The 10,283-nt window shown below is 44.4% G+C and overlaps 2 non-coding genes across 2 annotated transcripts; both read right to left on the bottom strand.

The window, feature by feature from the left end:
- Window positions 1-2,563: 2,563 nt before the first annotated feature.
- Window positions 2,564-2,701, bottom strand: LOC114809781. Its single transcript, XR_003757559.1, has one exon. It is a non-coding gene; the product is annotated as a small nucleolar RNA SNORA7 (small nucleolar RNA).
- A 7,173-nt stretch (window positions 2,702-9,874) lies between these two features.
- Window positions 9,875-10,012, bottom strand: LOC114809802. Its single transcript, XR_003757578.1, has one exon. It is a non-coding gene; the product is annotated as a small nucleolar RNA SNORA7 (small nucleolar RNA).
- Between the last annotated feature and the right edge of the window lie 271 nt (window positions 10,013-10,283).

Below are 10,283 nucleotides of genomic sequence, written 5' to 3'. Positions count from 1 at the left end.
AATTGATATCTTCACCCAACAATGCCTTAGAAATAGTCCCTTCCACAGTGAAGAAAAAAGTCCCACTCAGATCTACTGAAAATTTTCAGGCCTCATTTTGACCCAGTGGTTCTAATAATATTAATAATTATGACACTTGCTAAGCACTTACTATGTTCCAGGCTCTGTTCTAAGCACTTGGGTAGATACTAGTTAAGCAGGTTGGACACTGTCCCTGTCCCATATAGGGCTCACATTCTTCATTCCCATTTTACAGATGAGGGAACTGAGGCCCAAAGAAGTGAAATGATTTCCTCAAGGTCACACAGAAGACACTTGGCTCTGATTGCAGGCTTCCCGTAGCCAGATAGAACTAATCCTTAAATCCCATCAATGAATACTGCCAAAATAGCCTGGAGATTTATAATCAGTATGGAGGAGTTGTAAACTAAACTCCCCAGATATCAATCTTCATTTTCCCATTAAATTTTCCCCAACCTGATTATCGCACTGTCTCTGAGGAGGATCCCAGCAGGAAGAGAAAAACCTGCCTTTTCAAAGAGGGCCCACAGAAGCCAAACTGGTATCAAGTTTATTCATCTTGTAAGATGAGGAAGTTCTAAATCCTGGAGGGTGCATTCTGTACCTCATTTATTCTACTTCAGCCCCAATTGAGGAACTTTGGAGATATATAGGGGTTAGTATTGGACAGAATATTACACTATAAGGAAAACTGAATTGCGTATACAAATCCCAGTTTTAATAATCAGAATTCTTCTCTAGGGGTTGAGTTACCATCTCTGGGATGTGACCTATCTTGACTCTTGACCACGGTTAAATGAGTTCCATTGGTTTAGGTGGCTGGATATATCTCACTATAATCCCTATTCTCTCGTCAAACTTAACAGGCTGTAGGGCCCTTGTTGCTCTTATTTTAGCCAAGAAAATTACCCAGAGTATTATATCATCCTGATCTATTTATGCTTCTTCCTAAACCCTCATTTCCCCTATTTCCTCTTCCTTCTGCATCACCCTTGCTTTTGGATTTGTACCCTTTAAGCGCTAGAAATTCACCCTTCCCTCAGCCCTACAGCACTTATGTAGATATCTGTAATTCATTTTAATGTCTGTCTCCCGCTCCAGACTGTAAGATCCTTGGGATCAGAGAACGTGTCTACCATCTCTGTTTTATTGTACTCTCCCAAGTGCTTAGTACAGTGTTCTGTCCACAGTACGCACTCAACAAATACGACTGATTTTTGCTCTTTGCTCTTACTCCTCTTCCTGTTACTGGCTGACATCTTAGCAGAGAGGTCTTCTTTCTGTTGTTCTCTCCCAAGTGCTTCATTGAGAGCTTTCATAAACAGGAGGCACTCAATCAATATCACTGATTGATTAATCGACTGATTAGCGACCGCCTGGAAGCCAAGGAATGCAACCACACTGAAGCAGAGTGTCCTAGTGGACACAGCATGGGCCTGGTAGTCAGAAGGACCTGGGTTTTAATCCCAGCTCCACCTCTTGTCTGCTGTATGACCTTGGACAAGTCACTTCACTTCTCTGTGCCTCAGTTCCCTCATCTGTAAAATGAGTGTTAGCCCCTCGTGGAACGTGGACTGTGTCCAACCTGATTAACTCTATTTACCTCAGTGTTTAGTACAGCACCTGGCATATAGTAAGTGCTTAACAAATACCATAAAAAACACAACTCCCTTATCCAGGCTTCACGAAGCGATACTGGTGAGAGATGCTTTTGAAGTGGGTTTGATTAAAGTATAGTTTAGCACTTTCTCCATATGGTTAATAGAATGGCAAACACCCTGACAAACACATGAGCTGAAGTATTGCAAGTTAATGGTGCTCTTCCTCCTCTAATCACACACCCATTCCAACATAATGAGAAAGATGACAAGTGAGCCCAGGGCCTGCCTGAAGGAAACAAACCCAGCTGACATTTTTTTATGGTATTTGGTAAGCTCTTTCTATGTTCCAAGCACCGTACTAAATGCTGGGGTAGATACGAGCTAATCAGGTTGTACCCACATGGGGCTCACAGCTTTAATCCCCATTTTACAGATGAGGTAACCGAGGCCCAGGGAATTAATTAATTATAGTATATGTTGAGTACTTACTACGTACCAGGCGCTGTTCTAAGCACTGGGGTGGATACAAGCAAATTGGGTTGGACACAGTCCCTTGTCCCACATGGAGCTCAGAGTATCAATACCCATTTTACAGACCAGGTAACTAAGGCTCAGAGAAGTGAAGTGACTTGCCCTAGGTAACCCAGCAGACAAGTAGCGGAGCCAGGATTTGTTTGTTTGTGATATAGAAAGTCCACTCCTACAGCTGTTCTTCTTGTTGTCTTATGCTGTCAAGTCATGTCCAACCTATAGTGACGCCATGGACACATCTCTCTCTCAGAACGCCCCACCTCCATCTGCAATCGTTCTGATAGTGGGTCCATGAGTTTTCTTGGGAAATTACGGAAGGGGTTTACCATTGCCTCCTTCCACATAGTAAACCTGAGTCTCTGCCTTCGACTCTCTCCCATGTTGCTGCTGCCCAGCAAGGGTGAGTTTTGACTTGTAGCAGATTGCCTTCCACGGGCTAGCCACTGCCCAAGCTGGGAATGGAATGGATATGGCTCCGCTTGATTCTCCCTCCTCTAGTCGAGACTGGTAGAGTACTGGAAACTCTCCAGGTGCGACCCTGAGAGGTTACTCTTACAGCTACTAAGTTCTTTACTTGGATACCATCTTCCCAGAGTCCAATCTGGTAAAAAACTATATCCAAGACAGAGAGAATCCACTCTTCTGACCCAGGAAAAGCAGGTGTTTAAAATTTGTCAGTCAACAGTATTTATTGAACACTTACTGTGTGCAAAGCACTGTACTAAGCACTCAAGAGAGTACGCTATTAAGAGTGTCATAGATGTGTTCACTGCCCACAATGAATCTGTAGTCTAGAGGGACTATGCTTTGTAAGCACTCAGTAAAAAACAATCGGTTGATTGAAAAGCCTCTGGAGATGATGAGTTAAAATGGTTATAATGAGACAAAGCTCATCATTACGGTTTCATGGAATTACCATTAGGACTAGTTCAATTCTTAAAATGCAATTAGAATTCCAGAATTAAGTGACAGATCCTTTGTTCCCGAGCGCTTTTTTGCTTTAGCTCGGGGAGTGGTTGGTACTGTTGGCAGAGCAATTAATCTCAAAATGCACCTTACAGTACATTCCTTTCACGTACAGGTCATATAACAGAAGCCCTGTGGTTGGAACAGAGATGAAATTAAGTTAAGGACTCCATGGAGCTGCACAGATCTTTGGGGCTCATTAATATCCTGCAGAAACTCAAGTGGCCTTTGCGGGATAAAGCAGTTTAAATCAAAATACTTTTTCCCTTATGAATGGGGCTTGTTCATTTTTCCGAGTTGGCTTTGTCCTTGGGTCATTGTTTCTAGGACTGTGCAATTTCTCAATCAACCAGTGGTATTTATTGCATTTGATAATTGCCTAACCCTCAGCTCCACGGCACTTATGTACATTATCTATAAATTATATATTATAAATTATTAGTATATATTGATGTCTCTCTCTCCCTCTAGACTGTAAGCTCATGGATAGAAAATGTGTTTACCAACTCTGTTGCACTGTGCCCTCCCAAGTGCTTCGTACAGTGTTCTGCACACAGTAAGTGCTCAATAAATACCACTGATGAGGAGGATGAGGATGATAGAGTTCAGACTGTGAGCAGAGCATTGTATTAAGAGCTTGGGAGAGTGTAAAATAATCAAGTTGGTTGACGAGATCCATGCTACTTGGTTAGCTTTGATTCCCCTTGATGACTTCACAACTCTGGCAATATCCTCAATTTCTCTTTAGTTTCCTGATTTTGCATTCTCCTTGTCACTGACAAAATCAAAGATCAAACCAAAGTGAAATTTTCCCCACTTCTCTTTCCTCAGTTTATCTTTCCTTTTCAGACTGTGGTGTTTAGTTAGTGTTTACTGTGTGCGGAGAACTGTACTAAGTGATTGGGAAAGTACAATACAATCCCTGCCCACAAGGAATTTGAAGAATCTCATCTGAGTCAGTTGATTTAGCTTTGAACTGGTTCAGTTATGACCATCTTTGGCATCTTCCTGTGTCACTGACAGAGAAATTGGGTTGGGTTGGACTTTGCCACCCTTACAACTAACACCCTATTTGAGTGATCCAATAAAATTAGGTCACTGTCCTGGCCATCTCAATCCCTGGTCATCTCGATTCCAGTCTCCTCAGTCCCTGGCCAAGTATTAGACTGCAAGTTCCTCAAAGGCAGAGATTGCTAGCTGTATTGTACTCTCACAAACACTTAGTACACTGCTGTGTACACACTAAATATTCACAGTAGGTGTACACAGTAAGAGTCCCATTGATTGATTGATTGATTGAATGATCTTCAGATTGATCAAATGGATCACATTTCCACCCTGCTGGTCTCCACTCCTTTACAAGGTCATTCTCACTCCAAGCTATCAATCTATCATTGGATGGTATTTATTGAGAGCTGACTGTGCTAAGCACTTGGGAGAGTACAATATAACAGAATTGGTAGACACATTCCCTGGCCACAAGCTTTCAGTCTAGAGGGAAAACAGGCGGAAGCCACACTCCCTTGACAAATTTCCTATTCCGGCCTACAGCTCTGGATTCCCAGAATTGGGATGGCTGTACCCATCTGAAAGCAGGAACTCCAGACAGAATCGGAAACCTCTAGACTGCAAGCTAGTTGTAGGTGGGGAACGTGTCTGCCAATTGCTCTACGTTGTGCTTAGTACAGTCTTCTGCACATAGTAAGTGCTCAAAAATTGCCATTGATGATAATAGTGAGAAGTGACCGAATTCAGTTTTCTCTAGGAGCATGTGAGAGATAAGAGAAATAGAACCGGCTAGCAGATGTGAACTGTTATATTTTCATAAACGTATTTCTTTATGGTGAATAGCTTATATAGAAGATTTCTGATTCCAGATAGATAGACCTGGCTTTTTAGTTGTTGTCTCCAGATAGGCAGTGTTTGGGGCTTTCGTCTGCTCCACGCTAAAATACATAACTGGGACTTTAGCTTCTCAAGATTTCTGTAAAATCAAGCTATGCCTAAACAGCGCTAATTAGAAATCCCTTTCATGCAGGCCTTTAAGGGTACCTAGAAAATATTTTCTATTCCAGACCCCTACGAATTCTGGTCTTTGTCAGTGATTGTTTTTACTGTACAAGAAGTAGTTTGTTGCATTAGTGAAACCTCCGCTAACCCCTCACCTGCAGATTTCATTGTGTACTTTTTCTGCACTGCAGAACCATCAGATGGCTAGAATTATGACATCCGTGGCCCTCAGTGTGACAGTGAGGAATGATCTAAATATGAACTTTAATCCCCAGAGACCTAATTCTAGAAAAAGTCGTAATGATAGTGCTGACCTACAAATCCCTGTCAAAACGCACCTAGGGAAGCAGCAGCTTCGGCTAGAGGAATTTCTGTATCGTGACATCAAGGAGGACAGAGAGGGGTCATATTCAGCCTTAAGCTCCCCGGGCCTCGATGGGACATAACCAAAAAATTAACCTTCCTTTCTGAACAGTTATCAGTGCAATTTCCTCCTACTGTTTCTAGGTTAGGGTTGCACTGGGGCCTTCGATCAATCACTTTTTTTTTAAATGGTATTTGCTAAGCACTCACTATATGCCAAGTACAGTGATAAGCACTGGGGAAGCACAAGCAAATCAGGTTGGGCACAGATCATTTAATAATAATGTTGGTATTTGTTAAGCGCTTCCTATGTGCCGAGCACTGTTCTAAGCGCTGGGGTAGACACAGGGGAATCAGGTTGTCCCACGTGGGGCTCACAGTCTTAATCCCCATTTTACAGATGAGGTAACTGAGGCACCGAGAAGTTAAGTGACTTGCCCGAAGACACACAGCTGACAAGTGGCCGAGCCGGGATTTGAACCCATGACCTCTGACTCCAGAGCCCGTGCTCTTTCCACTGAGCCATGCTGCTTCATTTCCCACAAGGGACTCACAGTCTTTATGCCCATTTCATAGATGAGGTAATCGAGGTACAGAGAAGTTAAGTGACTTGACCAAGGTCACACAGCAGACAAGTGGCTGATCTGGGATTACCTGCTGGTGGATCTGAGTGATACAGGATTGTCAATGAAGATACCTGAAAGGACAAGGACAAAGATAACATGGAAAAAAAAATTAAAAGTAGGAGGACAAGACTAACTGTGGGTTGGAAACCTGTGTATTAACTCTGTTGAGTTGTACTCTCCCAAGCATTTAGTATAGCGCTCTGCCCACAGTAAGCACTCGATAAAAACCACTGGTTGATTGATGCCGAATTTTACGGAGTTCAAAGACTGGAATCGTAGTTGTTTTTATTCGCACTCATGCTTGCCAAGCTGATGGTCAACTAACGTTGTATGCTGAAATCTTTGTCCTGGGAAATGGCTCATCCCCTCTAGAGAGTTATTCCCCTTGGGATGGCAAGCATGGAGACTTGGCCAAGAGTTCTGCTGTTCCTTTGCTCCTTATCTGAGAATGGGCCTGCTCAGAATCAACATCATCATCATCGTCGTCGTCAATGGTATTTATTGAGCACTTCCTATTTGCAGAACACAGTATTAAATTACTGGGAGAGTACAATCCAACAGACTTGGTAGACACGTTCCCTGTCCACTACAAGCCTAGAGTCTAGAGGGGGTTTATGGGAGCCTAACGGGCCAGAAATTGCTTGAAGCAGCGTGGCTCAGTGGAAAGAGCCTGGGCTTCGGAGTCAGAGGTCATGGGTTCGACTCCCAGCTCTGCCACTTGTCAGCTGTGTGACTGTGGGCAACTCACTTAATTTCTCTGTGCCTCAGTTACCTCATCTGTAAAATGAGGATTAATTGTGAGCCTCATGTGGGACAACCTGATTACCCTGTATCTCCCCCAGCGCTCAGAACAGTGCTCTGCACATTGTAAGCGCTTAATAAATTACCAACATTATCATTAATAGTATTCTCTTAACTTCCCTTTCCCCATCCCCTTTTCTGGGTAAGAGCTGTCCACTATGAGGATCCTCAGAAACTGAGGTGGCTTCCAGCAGGGGTGACACACAGAAAGAGGCAGTCTCTGTGAGAGTGCAGTGTGCAATTCATTTATTCATTGAATTTTATTTGTTGAGCGCTTACTGTTTGCAGAGCACTGTACCAAACACTTGGGAGAGTGCAATAGAGTAATATAATAGACACATTCCTCAACCATGACGAGTTTACAGTCTAGAGGGGGAAACAGACATTAATATAAATACATGGAATCGTGGCTTCCTCTTTGGCCTTTTGCCATAGGTGAATTTCACCCTCCGTGGCCACTTGTTCGAATACAAAAGGACAACTATGCGTATGAGGTACGTTCCAGTCTGTACTGGAACACCCTTTCCTGGAATCTTTTACAATCCCGTGGGGGAGAACTGAACTTCCTCTAAATGTCTGTGCAATCACCATCCTTTGGGAAAGAGGGACCGAGGATGGGAAGGAGTGGGTGTGTGGGAGTGTTTGTGATATGTTGGTTGGGGAAGGATGCTCTATTGCAAATTAAAATGGTAAAAGATAATGAAAATTCAGAAATTAAAAACAAAACACAAACTCATCAAAACTTACTGATACACCAAGTGTTCATTCCTAAAGGGTGGAGCCCATCTGCAGATGGATCCTGTGAGAAGCACTTAGCATAGAAGAGTAGTTAGTCTGCAGGAAACGAGTAAACGATGAGGATTAGCTGCAGGGGGACCAAGTGAGAAGCTCCTCAGTAGAAGAGGACTTAGTCGGCAGGAAGCAGGATTTAAAGTGACTGGAAGAGCAAAACAAAAGAGTTAATGATTTTCCTCAATTCTCTTCGATCACTTGCTGCTTCCCAACACCAAGCCTTTGAGGGACCTCTAGATTTTCTCTCTTCACCATCATTTTAATGAGAGCTGAGGCAGACATTCGATAGCTTAGGAGTGAGTCCCTCGAAGGGACGAGCCTCCGCAATTATTAAATATCAAACGTGTCTGCGGTGGCTAGAAGTGTTCAGCAGGAGGAACACTGAAGGTGAAGGTTTGAAGAGGAATTTGGAGACACAGATGGTATTTCTGGCTCTTCTTGAGACTGACAGAAACCATTAAGAAATCTTCCTGGACATGCAGATGCCTGTGTCCAAGCCATGGGAGTGATGGGTTATTAATAATAATGATAATAATGTTGGTATTTGTTAAGCGCTTACTATGTGCAGGGCACTGTTCTAAGCGCTGGGGTAATAATAATAATAATGTTGGTATTTGTTAAGCGCTTACTATGTGCCGAGCACTGTTCTAAGCGCTGGGGTAGACACAGGGGAATCAGGATGTCCCACGTGGGGCTCACAGTCTTCATCCCCATTTTACAGATGAGGTAACTGAGGCGCAGAGAAGTTAAGTGACTCGCCCACAGTCACACAGCTGACAAGTGGCCGAGCTGGGATTCGAACTCATGACCTCTGACTCCAAAGCCCGTGCTCTTTGGCTCACAGTCTTAATCCCCTTTTTACAGATGAGGTAACTGAGGCGCAGAGAAGTTAAGTGACTCGCCCACAGTCACACAGCTGACAAGTGGCCGAGCTGGGATTCGAACCCATGACCTCTGACTCCAAAGCCCGTGCTCTTTCCACTGAGCCACGCTGCTTCTCCAATGGGTTCTTAAGACTGACCTACAGGGAGACAATAAAGCATCCGGTGCAAAGCACTCTGATCTCAGCTGCTTTTGTTAGCGTTCTTTTTCGATCGACATCTAGTACAGAGCTCCCCAAAGAATTTATTAAGTGCTTACTATAATTGTGGTATTTGTTAGGTGTTTACTCTATGCCAAGCATCATACTGTGTGGGACAGTTCAATAAAACTCAGAGGCTTCTCACGGTAGGAAGTAGAAAAGGAGTTTATTACGATCTCACGACAAAGGGCAACTCACACACACACACTGAGGAATTCTCAGTGCCGGAGAGAGAGCGCGCCGTGGACGGAAAATACAGATTCTTTTATAGGCCCTAATCGCAAACTCCCCCCACCTCCTCCCTAACCCACTCCTTCCAGATCATTGGCTGATCCTTCAGGGTACAATCTAGACGTGAAAATTCTACTCGGTGACAGTGAAAGAATACAGGCTATAGGGGGGTCACTGGGGTTATCTTACAGGGACTAGAAGCTCAGCCATATATGTCATTTTTGAGAATACACAGATGGGGCTATATCCTATCCTCCCTCTTGGAACATCCTGGGGCTGGTTTGTTTCACAGCGAGGTCAGGACCGGGTGTTTCTATACCTTATATTTAAGTTAAGATGAGGGGTCTTCACCATATATAATAATGTTGGTATTTGTTAAGCGCTTACTATGTGCCGAGCACTGTTCTAAGCGCTGGGGGAGATACAGGGGAATCGGGTTGTCCCACGTGAGGCTCACAGTCTTCATCCCCATTTTACAGATGAGGGAACTGAGGCCCAGAGAAGTGAAGTGACTTGCCCACGGTCACACAGCTGCCAAGGGGCAGAGCCGGGATTCGAACCCACGACCTCTGACTCCCAAGCCCGTGCTCTTTCCACTGAGCCTCAATACTAAATGCCGGGCTCCTGTCTTATGCTGTCGAGCCATCTTCGACCCATAGCGACACCGTGGACGCATCTCTTCCGGAACGCCCCACCTCTTTCTGTAATCGTTCTGCTAGTAAGCAGATCCATAGAGGCTTCTTGGTAAAAATCCGAAAGGGGTTTACCACTGCCTCCTTCCACTCAGTCAGCTTGAGTCTTTGCCCTCGATTGTCTCCCATGCCACTGCTGCCCAGCACAGGTGAGTTTTGACTTGTGGCAGATTGCCTTCCACTCGCTAGCCACTGCCCAAGCTAGGACTGGAATGGATGTGCCTCTGCCTGACTCTCCCTCTTGTAGTCGAGATGGGTAGAGTACTGGGAACTCTCCAGATGTGACCCTGAGAGGGAAAAGGGCAGGGATAGATCCAAGATAATCGGGTCCCACACGGGGCTCACAGTCTAAGGAGCAGGGAGAAAAGGTATTGGAACCCCATTTTGCAGATGTGGGGAATGAGGCACAGGAAAGTGAAGTGACTTGCTCAAGGTCACACAGCAGATAAGTGGAAGAGCGGGGGTTAGAATCCAGGTCCTCTGACTCCCAGGCCCATGTTCTTCCCACTAGGCCACGCTGCTTCTCACCCAGCGTACTCTGTGCCAAATTCGGTAAAAAAAAAAAATG

The sequence above is a fragment of the Ornithorhynchus anatinus genome, chromosome 2 (assembly GCF_004115215.2).
Source record: "Ornithorhynchus anatinus isolate Pmale09 chromosome 2, mOrnAna1.pri.v4, whole genome shotgun sequence".
NCBI lineage: Eukaryota > Metazoa > Chordata > Mammalia > Monotremata > Ornithorhynchidae > Ornithorhynchus > Ornithorhynchus anatinus.
This window is presented reverse-complemented; position numbering and strand designations above follow the sequence as displayed.